Below are 14752 nucleotides of genomic sequence, written 5' to 3' on the forward strand. Positions count from 1 at the left end.
GCCCGTAATTGACTCCCTCTGAGATTCATCTCTGCTCACACGAACCGCTGGCTATGAAGACTGCATTTTGGCACTGACAACGAGCTGTAGGCCAGCGTAGAGGATTGGCGGAAAGCACTGGCGGCTGTCGTCTATGATGAAAGCATTGGAAAGTTGGTACAACGCTATGACAAATGTCTAAGTCAGAACGGCGACTATGGAAATAAGTAGCTGGAAGGTGTAGCTAACTGTTGTAAATAAAACAGTTTTAATTTCGACTGTGGTTCCCATTTCGCGATCAATCGGAACTTACTTTCTGGACAGCCCTCGTATATGCGGGCCAAAACGATACGTACAACAAATGAGAACGCTGTGTGGATGTTCTGTTTTGAGATGAAGAGGTTGGTACTGTTGTGGGTTGGCAGGAGAGCCAACACCTTAATAATAGAGGAAGCTGAAAGGCACGCGTTTTAGCTCACGCAGGCTGGCGTGAGGTCTGGAACATGACAAGGAAATTAGAATTTAGAGAAACGGACGTAGCTGGTGGAATACTTAACTTTAATCCATAATTGGTGAACATCGGTCTGACGGTACATGCATCACAAGATCAATAGCAACTGATAATGGCGGCTTGCTAGGTCGTAGCAAATGACGTAGCTGAAGGCTATGCTAACTATCGTCTCGGCAAATGAGAGCGTATTTTGTCAGTGAACCATCGCTAGCAAAGTCGGTTGTACAACTGGGGCGAGTGCTAGGGAGTCTCTCTAGACCTGCCGTGTGGCGGCGCTCGGTCTGCAATCACTGATAGTGGCGACACGCGGGTCCGACGTATACTAACGGACTGCGGCCGATTTAACGGCTACCACCTAGCAAGTGTGGTGTCTGGCGGTGACACCACGGGTACAGTAGAGCAAGTCACGACGAGCTGAGTAAAACCAGTGAGAAGACTGAGGCCCCGCCAAAAACAAAGTTACCACGGCGGACGTAAACTCGCAGCGAGGTTACAGAGGCCCTGGTGGACACCTCTCGCCGGCGACACATCACGGCGATGGGCAAACAACATTATTTTCGCATTACTGGCGTGTCGCAGGTGTGGGGTGGCCGGCCTTCATTAACCCCCGGGGGGAGGCGGCAGCGCGCTGATTTTTTTCGGGACTTCCCCCTTTTTTGCCGCTTGACCGGCCGGCAGCACTAATTGAGCGAGGCAGGTGTGCCAACCCCCGGGCAGTGATGGATGGCCAGCCGTCCGCTGTAGCCGCGACTCAGATTCTCCCGTTCGCTCGCCGCCCGCCCGCCCCATTGATTGATTGATTGATTGATTGAGGCACGGAACGCGCGGATTGCAAGTATTTTACAGGCGTTTTGGGCAGCTCGTCTGCCGACATGTCGGCTCACTTATGTTTATATTCTAGTCGGCCGATAATCACCGATATCATCACTTGCGTCGTATCCTGACGGTTAGTTAAACACATCAGAGCGTGCTCAGATGACGTCAGTACCTATCTACAACTACATCAAATGAAGTTCAATTCTTTTATCTTGGCGGTTCGCGCATGCCCGCCCAGACGCGGGAGATTGCTGAGTTGCCAGTTGTACGCGCCAAGAGAAGCAGCGCCATAGTATAGTTCGCAAACTTACGTTTAGGGGGGAGCGCGCAGTTTATGAAGTAAAGCCACCACAGTCGCATTAACCCTTTCGCTGCTACAGAAACGTGCTCCCCGCATTCCGCGATGTGCGCGATTTTGTCATCATTGCACTGCTCGCCTATGCAGACACATGGTGTTTCGACTGCTTTGACACACTTTATCATTCGATTTCACAAAAACTATTTGGCCCAAAAATTTGATTTTTACACATCTTCTTGACTGATAATTTTCCCCCATCAATGACTTAATTTTGTTTCGATATTCAACGCAGTTATTGTGCAGCATTAGATGTAGTAAACCATTGCACGAAATTTTGAAGAGTTTGCAGAGGTAAAAGTCCATAGCGTGTACTTTCCAAATGGTCGATTTTAGTTGCCACTAGAAATTTCAAAAAATTACATTCAAACGAATAAGATTCATGAAGTAAGACACTTCGATATTGTTTTTAAATAAAAAAAACATTTAGCACCAATAGAGGTTTGAACTCCGAACCCTTCGCTTAGCAGCCATACAATTTAACCATTACGCTAACGCAGCTCGTCATTTAATATATTTCACGGACGACTTTGAACGATCACGCAAAATACCGACGAACACTGTTGGTATGATTATGAATTACTCACGTTTCGTCGAAGTACAATAGGAAATGAACAGTTGCCGCTGTTCTTTATTGCGAAAAAGCGGTTAGTGAGAATGATACAAACACCTTTCCTTGCCTGAATTAGGAGGCTTATTGCTTGTTTGGTTTAATTAATTAATAGAATATGAATCAATTGGTATAAAGAATGCTTTTTCCAAACTTTCTATAAAAGAAAGTCTGCTATCAAGACATTGCTTTTGTTCAGTTACGTTATTTATCACTGAACGTTTCTAAAACTGAAGACACTCGTCTGTGCTCTGCACTGCAGTCGAGCTCTGGCAACGCCGTTCTCTGTTCATTGGCTGACTCTGTTTTGTGACGTCAGATGCGCAGAACGAACCTAAACTTGGCCGCCGTCATAAATGACGCGCACTTTAGTACCTATCTGCATCTACCAATCTGCAAGCCACTTCGCTATATCCATAAGCTACTTCGAGTGCGCGTAACGGAAGTTGGCACATCTACACAGCCGGCGTGGTAGGGGAGAGGATAGACTCCTGTATACGAGGGTTGTCCAGAAAGTAAGTTCCGATCGGTCGCGAAATGGAAACCACAGTTGACACACACAGTGGTTACGGTTACTACAAGCCACACCACAAGTTGGGAAACGGGGCCAAATTTCTAATAGTTTACCGTCGAGTTGAGAGTTTCACACAAAAATGTTTTATTCATATCTTACAGAAACTAACAGTACGGCAATAAACAGCCTATTAAACACGCCGTTAGCGGCAATAAAGTTTTTTACAGCAATGCAACAGTTAAAAAATTTCTTTTAAAAACGGCAGTCAAGTCATTTATAGCAATACAACAGCTTAAAATTTTTTTAAAAAAAGCAAAGAAGCTAACAGTACGGCAATAACAGCCTTTCAAAACACGCCGCTAACGGCAATCAAGCAATTTAGAGCAGTACAACAGTTTTAAAGTATTTAAAGAACATTAGTACACAGGTTACTAAAGTAAATACAGAACTTTGTTAATAAAGTACGGTGAGGTAGTGAAGCCACCAACACCGCCATTAAAAAAATCAAAGGTCTCAGCAAACACACGATTACTGGCAATAAAGGAATGGAGGAATTTAAAAAGTTGTTAAACAAAAGTGTCCTGGAATTTCATTAGAACATAACAGATATGACGGACCCGTGTAAAGCGGCCACAAATCACCCACTCAGGGATGCTCAGGCTAGGCAGAATACTGACCAATTTAAATACGCCCGTAAACACAATTGCCACTCTCAGGCTGGTCACTGCACCGACTTTTAGCCAGCGAAAACTTGTTATAAGATGGCTTAACTTGCTGACAGAATTAGAGCTAACCTCGTGCAAGGTAACATTACACCACACAGTCCTGAATGAGCGACCACATGATCAACCAACAAGAAGCATGAATTTACTTATAACACACGACAGAATAGGGAAACAAACTGCCAAAACTACACCTCCCATCGGACTGTAACGAGAGGAGGAGGAAAGAACACTGTCTTCAATTACACCGGTGCCAGGGACAGGAAACCCGGTCGCCGAAGGCCACAAGGCAGAAGAGACGCTGGTTACACAAAATTATTACTTAATGATTAAACGTTCCACGAAAACTTGCAGTTATGCTCGAACAGGCAGTACACGACCTCCGATGGCAAGGATCCACACATCCGACCGCACACGCGTCGCCAGCGTACCCAACACGCCACGGTCACGCGACAACACGCTCTGTCACCGTAGTTCACGTCTTCTCTGCAACGTTGACGGGTAGTGACCGCTCCTTCATGTTAGGTGTCTCCTTTTAAACTCCAGTGTTGAAATGGGGGATTTAAAGAAGCTTGTTAACGTCCCACCAAGGTGAAATGAACAGCAACTACTCGTGGGGCGATTCTGTATACAACCAACACGCGGGGAGCTCTTCCGTCAACTAGACCCTCTCGTTACACACAACCGACACACACCACGTGGCGACTCGGTACAACTCACCACCTCTGGTCCGCGCTGGAGAGCCACACTGCCCTCCCGTGTCCACCACACTCTCTCTCTGGGCACAACGCCCCTACTTCCGCACCACCACACAAAGTTACAACCGGTCAAAGACCTCACTTCCGCCATAGCAGTTTCCCGGAAGCAAACGCAGATATCGATAGCAGAGGGAAAAGACAACCAAGCAGCCACTTAATGACAGACAAAATATCAAACAAACATGTCAGGGGAAGAAAAGGAAAACCAATGCAATCTAAATACAGGGTGTTTCAAAAATGACCGGTATATTTGAAACGGCAATAAAAACCAAACGAGCAGCGATAGAAATACACCGTTTGTTGCAATATGCTTGGGACAACAGTACATTTTCAGGCAGACAAACTTTCGAAATTACAGTAGTTACAATTTTCAACAACAGATGGCGCTGCGGTCTGGGAAACTCTATAGTACGATATTTTCCACATATCCACCATGCGTAGCAATAATATGGCGTAGTCTCTGAATGAAATTACCCGAATCCTTTGGCAACGTGTCTGGCGGAATGGCTTCACATGCAGATGAGATGTACTGCTTCAGCTGTTCAATTGTTTCTGGATTCTGGCGGTACACCTGGTCTTTCAAGTGTCCCCACAGAAAGAAGTCACAAGGGTTCATGTCTGGCGAATAGGGAAGCCAATCCACGCCGCCTCCTGAATGTTTCGGATAGCCCAAAGCAATCACACGATCATCGAAATATTCATTCAGGAAATTAAAGACGTCGGCCGTGCGATGTGGCCGGGCACCATCTTGCATAAACCACGAGGTGTTCGCAGTGCCGTCTAAGGCAGTTTGTACCGCCACAAATTCATGAAGAATGTCCAGATAGCGTAATGCAGTAATCGTTTCGGATCTGAAAAATGGGCCAATGATTCCTTTGGAAGAAATGGCGGCCCAGACCAGTACTTTTTGAGGATGCAGGGACGATGGGACTGCAACATGGGGCTTTTCGGTTCCCCATATGCGCCAGTTCTGTTTATTGACGAAGCCGTCCAGGTAAAAATAAGCTTCGTCAGTAAACCAAATGCTGCCCACATGCATATCGCCGTCATCAATCCTGTGCACTATATCGTTAGCGAATGTCTCTCGTGCAGCAATGGTAGCGGCGCTGACGGGGTTGCCGCATTTGAATTTTGTACGGATAGAGGTGTAAACTCTGGCGCATGAGACGATACGTGGATGTTGGCGTCATTTGGACCGCAGCTGCAACACGGCGAACGGAAACCCGAGGCCGCTGTTGGATCACCTGCTGCACTAGCTGCGCGTTGCCCTCTGTGGTTGCCGTACGCGGTCGCCCTACCTTTCCAGCACGTTCATCCGTCACGTTCCCAGTCCGTTGAAATTTTTCAAACAGATCCTTTATTGTATCGCTTTTCGGTCCTTTGGTTACATTAAACCTCCGTTGAAAACTTTGTCTTGTTGCAACAACACTGTGTTGTAGGCGGTGGAATTCCAACACCAGAAAAATCCTCTGTTCTAAGGAATAAACCATGTTGTATACAGCACACTTGCACGTTGTGAACAGCACACGCTTACAGCAGAAAGACGACGTACAGAATGGCGCACCCACAGACTGCGTTGTATTCTATATCTTTCACATCATTTGCAGCGCCATCTGCTGTTGAAAATTGTAACTACTGTAATTTCGAAAGTTTGTCCGCCTGAAAACGTACTGTTGTCCCAAGCATATTGCAACAAACGGTGTATTTCTATCGCTGCTCGTTTAGTTTTTATTGCCGTTTCAAATATACCGGTCATTTTTGAAAGACCCTGTATACACAAGGTGTAGCACGAGTCGATACACGGCTCAGCAGTGAAAACCACAAATGTTTTATTTCCAACAGTTGGGTACACCTTTGACCAACTTCTCTACACAGTCGCCACTCCAACTTCGAATATTGTCGTAGTGTTGTATCAACTTTCCAATATCCTCGTCATAGAATGCAGCCGCCTGTGCTTTCGGCCAGTCATCTGCACTGGTCTGCAGCTCGTCTGCAGCTCTTCATAGCCAGCGGTTCCCGTGAGCAGAGATGAGACGCAGGGGGAGCCAATTACGGATTGTATTGTGGGTGATCAAAAACTTCTCATCGGAACCGCTGCAGGAGCGTCTTCATTGCCCCTGCAGTGTGCGGCCGGGAATTGGCATGAAGGAGGAACCGCTCGACAGTTGTGTTGTGTGGGCTGCATGACACAGGCGAAATCTCTAACCAGGCCCTCGTACTTGGGGGCAGACGCTATTACCTACACATCTTTACGTGCTCACTGTTCACTCAAAACTGAAAAGAGCGACGCGTCACGATCGACAGGCATACTAGAGACACTGCCCAACACATATGTGCAAAGCTTTACCGGATTTTCCTGGTGGTTTCCATTTCACGACCGATCGGAACTTACTTTCTGGTTCAAACGGTTCAAATGGCTCTGAGCACTACGGGACTTAACTTCTGTGGTCATCAGTCCCCTAGAACTTAGAACTACTTAAACCTAACTAACCTAAGGACATCACACACATCCATGCCCGAGGCAGAATTCGAACCTGCGACCGTAGCAGTCGCGCGGTTCCGGACTGAGCGCCTTAACTTAATTTCTGGACAACCCTCGAGAAATACAGGATGATTCAAAAAGAATACCACAACTTTAGGAATTTAAAACTCTGCAACGACAAAAGGCAGAGCTAAGCACTATCTGTCGGCGAATTAAGGGAGCTATAAAGTTTCATTTAGTTGTACATTTGTTCGCTTGAAGCGCTGTTGACTAGGCGTCAGCGTCAGTTGATGCTAAGATGGCGACCGCTCAACAGAAAGCTTTTTGTGTTATTAAGTACGGCAGAAGTGAATCGACGACAGTTGTTCAGCGTGCATTTCGAACGAAGTATGGTGTTAAACCTCCTGATAGGTGGTGTATTAAACGTTGGTATAAACAGTTTACAGTGAATGGGTGTTTGTGCAAAGGGAAAAGTTCTGGACGGCCGAGAACGAGTGATGAAAATGTAGCACGCATCCAACAAGCATTTGTTCGCAGCCCAGGAAAATCGACTCGCAGAGCTAGCAGAGAGCTGCAAATTCCACAATCAACTGTATGGAGAGTCCTACGAAAAGGTTAGTTATGAAACCTTATCGTCTGAAATTGGTTCAAGCACTGTCTGCAGCTGATAAGATTAAAAGAATCGATTTCTGTGATTTTATCCTTGCTCAAATGGAAACAGATGAATCTTTCGTTTCAAAGATTGTGTTTAGTGATGAAGCAACTTTCCACACTAACGGGAAAGTCAACCTTCACAATGTCTGTATATGGGGCACTGAGAATCCGCGGGAAACAACTCAGTACGAACGTGACTCGCCTAAGGTGAACGTTTTCTGTGCCATTTCAGCCAATAAAGTTTTTGGTCCCTTTTTCTTCGAAGGTGCTACTGTAACTGGACTACAGTATCTGGAGATGTTAGAGAATTGGCTGTTCCCTCAGCTCGAACAAGAAGCACAACAATTCATATTTCAGCAGGATGGAGCGCCACCACATTGGCACTTATCTGTCCGTAACTACCTGAACGTCAACTACCCGAGGCGATGGATCGGCCGCCAGGCAGCCCGTGACAGAGCACTTCATCACTGGCCTCCAAGAAGCCCTGATCTTACCCCCTGCGATTTTTTCTTATGGGGGTATGTTAAGGATATGGTGTTTCGGCCACCTCTCCCAGCCACCATTGATGATTTGAAACGAGAAATAACAGCAGCTATCCAAACTGTTACGCCTGATATGCTACAGAGGGTGTGGAACGAGTTGGAGTATCGGGTTGATATTGCTCGAGTGTCTGGAGGGGGCCATATTGAACATCTCTGAACTTGTTTTTGAGTGAAAAAAAAAAACCTTTTTAAATACTCTTTGTAATGATGTATAACAGAAGGTTATATTATGTTTCTTTCATTAAATACACATTTTTAAAGTTGTAGTATTCTTTTTGAATCACCCTGTATAGTAATAAGCATAATTGAAAGATTTGAAAGCACATAAGTCACCAGGTCGGGATGGAATCGAAATTCGGTTTTACAAAGAGTACTCCACAGCACTGGTCCCTTACCTAACTGTTTATCGTGAATCTCTCACACAGAACACAGTCGCAAGCGACAGGAGAAAAGCGCAGATGACTCCAGTATACAAGAAGAGTAAAAGATCGAATTCACAAAATTACAGACCAGTATCCCTAATATCGGCTTGCTGCAGAATCCTTGAACATATTCCCATTTCGAATGTAATAAATTTTCTTGAGACTGAGAAGCTTATGTGCAGTAATAAGCACGGTTTTAGAAAGACTCGCTCGTGCGAAACTGAGCTTGCACTGATATACTGCGAGCTATGGTTGATAGGCAACAATTCCATATTTCTAGATTTCCGGGAAGCATTTGACACGGTGCCCCATTGCAAGCTGTTCAAATGGTTCAAATGGCTCTGAGCACTCTGGAACTTAACATCTGAGGTCATCAGTCTCCTAGACTTGGAACTACTTAAACCTACCTAACCTAAGGACATCACACACATCCATGCCCGAGGCAAGATTCGAACCTGCGACCGTAGAAGGCGCGCGGTTCCGGATTGGAGCGCCTAGAACCGCTCAAATTTTACGAATAAACGTCATTCATTCAAAAAAAAAAGTTTTATTGACAACCAAAAATTTTAGCACTGCTGCTGGGGCAAATGGTTATGGCAGTTTTTACGGAGTAACTAGGAAAAAATGTAAAATTTGCTACAACCCAGACCAAACAAGTATTGAAAGTAGCGGTTATTCAAAACTGAAACAGCCATCTCTAGCAGGAACGTGTGAGGAAGACTGAAAAGTTTTAGAATGCCATGCTTCTAAAAACAAACGAAATCTCTTTACGTTTGACAGCTACTCTCTGTTTTGCGAGTTAATTGCCGTCCAGTTTGTTCGATTTGCTCTAATATTTTGTTAATTATTATAATTCAAAGAAGCCGTATAGATTGAAACGTGAATTTAACTAGAGAACATTTCCTGGTTATAATTTTCTTACTATTTTGAATCGCCACTCACCTCTAAACAATGTGAAAAACGGCTTAGAAATTCATCTGCCGAAGAAGCCCCATCTAAGGCGACGATTTTTGGCACAGCAAAATCAAAAGATATCAGATTTTTTTCTTTGTAATGAATTTCGTGAAGAACGCCCAAGAACGGCTGTTACTGACGAAAATATTGCTAGTGTTCGCGCAACGCTTGAACAAGATAGACGGACGTCAGATGATTTTATCTAGTTGCCATTGGGCATTGATAGGACTCAAATCCAAAACATTTTACATCAACTGCTAGATGTGTGCAGACTCTGTTGTCGATGGATTCTCCATATCGAAAACGACAGTGCATTCATTGGTGCAGAAAAACTCTGCAAAAATTCGAAGGCAGCACTTCATTTTTGTAAAATGGATTCGCAGACTGTGACTACATATTAGCCGCAGCTGCGTGTGACGAATGGAAATTTGTTGCAGACCGAGACTCGAACCCAAGTTTCCCCACTTATCATAAGCGGTGGCCTCAGATCATTTCGGCTATTCAAGCACGCCCCAGTGCCAGTCCAAACCTCCATATGTCACGCGGTCAGAATCTAAATGCCCGCCCTTTCGTAAAACGAAGCATAGATAAACTATTATAATTTCGCGCCGACATTTTACCCCGCCAGGGGTGATTATATTATTAATAGTGACAATGTCAGTGTAAATAGAGTACCTGCATTTGTTGCAATACAGTGGCCTTCAGACTTGCATGCGTATCGAGGACATTGTATTGTGATAGATGTAGTTGGTTGGTTGGTTTTGGAGAAGGAGACCAGACAGCGAGGTCATCGGTCTCATCGGATTAGGGAAGGACGGAGAAGGAAGTCGACCGTGCCCTTTGAAAGGAACCATCCCGGCATTTGCCTGGAACGATTTAGGGATATCACGGAAAACCTAAATCAGGATGGCCGGACGCGGGATTGAACCGTCGTCCTCCCGAATGCGAGTCCAGTGTCTAACCAGTGCGCCACCAAAGTAACTGCTCCAACACAGACACTGTCGCTATTAATAATAAAATAATATTTGGTTTGTAATATCAGCAGTAGTGATGAATATTGGATTTCTTGTTATGACTCTGAAAAGAATTATCAATAGCATCAACGGGTCTTCGGAAAGGAATTTAAGCCTGTAAAAGTCCTATTAATTCACAGTGCTGTTAAGAAGACGGTTGCTGGCTTTTTTTTTTTAGTAATAAGCCTCATTGCTGCTACAGCATTAAAATCCAGTTGGCACATGAATGGCTGTTTAGCGCAAATTTTTGAAAAAGTTTATGGAAAAATCCTAAAAGGAAAAAATAATTTTACATCATGACAACACATGACTGCATACAGCAAAACTAACAACTGAGTATGTAGATGCCCTGAAGCTCAGCGCTATGAACCCTCCACCATATTTCCCTGTCCTAGTACCGTGTGATATTCTCTTGTTACAATAAATTCAAGATAAAATGAATGGAATCACTTTTCGCCATCAGATGAAGCAATCTTAAATCATAAAAAAAAGGTTTCCGAACAACCAGACGAAGAGTGGCACCACTGCTCTAAGAACTGGTTTCATCAAATGCAAAAAGAATTTTATGCTAAAAGCAAATACACTCCTGGAAATTGAAATAAGAACACCGTGAATTCATTGTCCCAGGAAGGGGAAACTTTATTGACACATTCCTGGGGGCAGATACATCACATGATCACACTGACAGAACCACAGGCACATAGACACAGGCAACAGAGCATGCACAATGTCGGCACTAGTACAGTGTATATCCACCTTTCGCAGCAATGCAGGCTGCTATTCTCCCATGGAGACGATCGTAGAGATGCTGGATGTAGTCCTGTGGAACGGCTTGCCATGCCATTTCCACCTGGCGCCTCAGTTGGACCAGCGTTCGTGCTGGACGTGCAGACCGCGTGAGACGACGCTTCATCCAGTCCCAAACATGCTCTATGGGGGACAGATCCGGAGATCTTGCTGGCCAGGGTAGTTGACTTACACCTTCTAGAGCACGTTGGGTGGCACGGGATACATGCGGACGTGCATTGTCCTGTTGGAACAGCAAGTTCCCTTGCCGGTCTAGGAATGGTAGAACGATGGGTTCGATGACGGTTTGGATGTACCGTGCACTATTCAGTGTCCCCTCGACGATCACCATTGGTGTACGGCCAGTGTAGGAGATCGCTCCCCACACCATGATGCCGGGTGTTGGCCCTGTGTGCCTCGGTCGTATGCAGTTCTGATTGTGGCGCTCACCTGCACGGCGCCAAACACGCATACGACCATCATTGGCACCAAGGCAGAAGCGACTCTCATCGCTGAAGACGACACGTCTCCATTCGTCCCTCCATTCACGCCTGTCGCGACACCACTGGAGGCGGGCTGCACGATGTTGGGGCGTGAGCGGAAGACGGCCTAACGGTGTGCGGGACCGTAGCCCAGCTTCATGGAGACGGTTGCGAATGGTCCTCGCCGATACCCCAGAAGCAACAGTGTCCCTAATTTGCTGGGAAGTGGCGGTGCGGTCCCCTATGGCACTGCGTAGGATCCTACGGTCTTGGCGTGCATCCGTGCGTCGCTGCGGTCCGGTCCCAGGTCGACGGGCACGTGCACCTTCCGCCGACCACTGGCGACAACATCGATGTACTGTGGAGACCTCACGCCCCACGTGTTCAGCAATTCGGCGGTACGTCCACCCGGCTTCCCGCATGACCACTATACGCCCTCGCTCAAAGTCCGTCAACTGCACATACGGTTCACGTCCACGCTGTCGCGGCATGCTACCAGTGTTAAAGACTGCGATGGAGCTCCGTATGCCACGGCAAACTGGCTGACACTGACGGCGGCGGTGCACAAATGCTGCGCAGCTAGCGCCATTCGACGGCCAACACCGCGGTTCCTGGTGTGTCCGCTGTGCCGTGCGTGTGATCATTGCTTGTACAGCCCTCTCGCAGTGTCCGGAGTAAGTATGGTGGGTCTGACACACCGGTGTCAATGTGTTCTTTTTTCCATTTCCAGGAGTGTAATTGGAGAAAGGATGAAATCTTTTGGGTCATTTTGAATCTTTCACTAATCTAATTTTTGCCACTCCTCTTTGCTTTCGTCTTTCTTTGGTTTGTTCCCAGCCTTCCTAAATTCCTTCACCAAAGAAAACGAAGTAAATATTCTTGAATTCGAATCAAGAACAGCGGCCTACATGAGTAACTTAGTAGACATCCCCGGAGCAGTGACGATATGTACCCAAAGAATGTGAAGATCCACAGGTCACACCAATATTCAAGAAAGGTAGTAGGACTAATGCTCTAAATTACAGGCCCATATCATTAACGTCGATATGCAGCAGGTTTTTGGAACATGCATTGTCATCGACCATTATAAATTACTTCGAACAGAACGGTCTATTGACACACCGTCAACATGGATTTAGAAAACATCGTTCTTGTGAAACACAACTAGCTCTTTACTCGCACGAGTGTTGAGTGTTGTTGACAATGGATTTCGAATTGACTCCGTATTTCTACATTTCCAGAAGGATTTGACACAAGCGGCTTGTAGTGAAATGACGTGCTTATGGAATATCATCTTAGTTATATGGCTGGATTCTTGTTTTCCTCTCAAAGAGGTCACAGTTCGTAGTAACTGACGGAAAGTCATCCAGTAAAACAGAAGTGACTTCTGGCGTTCCCCAAGGTAGTGTTGTAGGCCCTCTACTGTTTCTTAACTGTACAAACAATTTAAGAGTTAATCTAAGCAACCATATTAGGTTGTTTCCAGATGATGACGTTGTTTATCGATTAGTATATTCATCAGAAGATCAAAACAAATTGCAAAACGATTTAGAAAAGATTTCTGTATTGTGCGAAAATTGGCCATTGTTTTTAAATAATGAAAAGTTTAAGGTCAACATCATGTGTGTTAAAAAAAATATCCGTTAAACTTCGGTTACACGATAAATCAGTGCTGTTTAAAGGCCGTAAATTCAACTAAATACCTAGGAATTACAATTACGAACAACTTAAATCGAAAAGAACACATAGAAAATATTCTAAGGATGGCAAACCAAAGATTGCGTTTTATTGGCAGAACACTTTGAAAATGTAACAGATAAACTAAAGAGACTGCCGACACTACGCTCGTCCGTCCACCTTTGGAGTAGCGCTGCGCGGTCTGGGGCCCTTATCACATAGGATTAAACGGAGACAATCGAGAAAGTTCAAAGAGCAGCACGTTCTGTATTTTGGCGAAATAGGGGAGAGAATGCCACTGGCATGATATAGGATTTGGGATGGACATCATTAAAATAAAAGCGTTTCTTGCTGCAGCGGGATCTTCTCACGAAATTTCAATCGCACGCTTCCTCTTCCCAATGCGAGAAATGTTTCGTTGACGCCGATCTACATAGAGAGAAACGATCATCATGATATACACTAGTGGCCATTAAAATTGCTACACCACGAAGATGACGTGCTTCAGACGCGAAATTTAACCGATAGGAAGAAGATGCTGTGATATGCACATTCACACAAGGTTGGAGCCGGTGGCGACACCTACAACGTGGTGACATGAGGAAAGTTTCCGACCCATTTCTCATACACAAACAGCAGTTGACCGGCGTTGCCTGGTGAAACGTTGTTGTGATGCCTCGTGTAAGGAGGAGAAATGCGTACCATCACGTTTCCGACTTTGATAAAGGTCGGATTTTAGCCTATCGCGAATGCGGTTTATCGTATCGCGACATTGCTCCCCCCATTGGTCGAGATCCAATGACTGTTAGCAGAATATGGAATCGGTGGGTTCAGGAGGGTAATACGGAACGCCGTGCTGGATCCCAACGGCCTCGTATCACTAGCAGTCGAGATGACAAGCATCTTATACGTAACGAATCGTGCAACCACGTCTCGATCCCTGAGTCAACAGATGGGGACGTTTGCAAGACAACAACCATCTGCACGAACAGTTCGACGAGGTTTGCGGCAGCATGGGCTATCAGCTCGTAGACCGTGGCTGCGGTTACCCTTGACGCTGCCTGACAGACAGGAGCACCTGCGATGGTGTACTTAACGACGAAACTGGGTGCACGAATGGCAAAATGTCATTTTTTTCGGATGAATCCAGGTTCTGTTTACAGCATCATGATGGTCGCGTGTTTGGCGACACCGCGGTGAACGCACATTGGAAACGTGTATTCGTCATCGCCATACTGGCGTATCACCTGGCGTGATGGTATGGGGTGCCATTGGTTACACGTCTCGGTCACCTCTTGTTCGCATTGACGGCACTTTGAACAGTGGACGTTAAATTTCGGATGAGTTACCACCCGTGGCTCTACCCTTCATTCGATCCCTGCGAAACCCTACATTTCAGCAGGATAATGCACGACCGCATGTTGCAGGTCCTGTACGGGCCTTTCTGGATACGGAAAATGTTCGACTGCTGCCCT

The sequence above is a fragment of the Schistocerca piceifrons genome, chromosome 10, assembly GCF_021461385.2.
Source record: "Schistocerca piceifrons isolate TAMUIC-IGC-003096 chromosome 10, iqSchPice1.1, whole genome shotgun sequence".
Lineage (NCBI taxonomy): Eukaryota > Metazoa > Arthropoda > Insecta > Orthoptera > Acrididae > Schistocerca > Schistocerca piceifrons.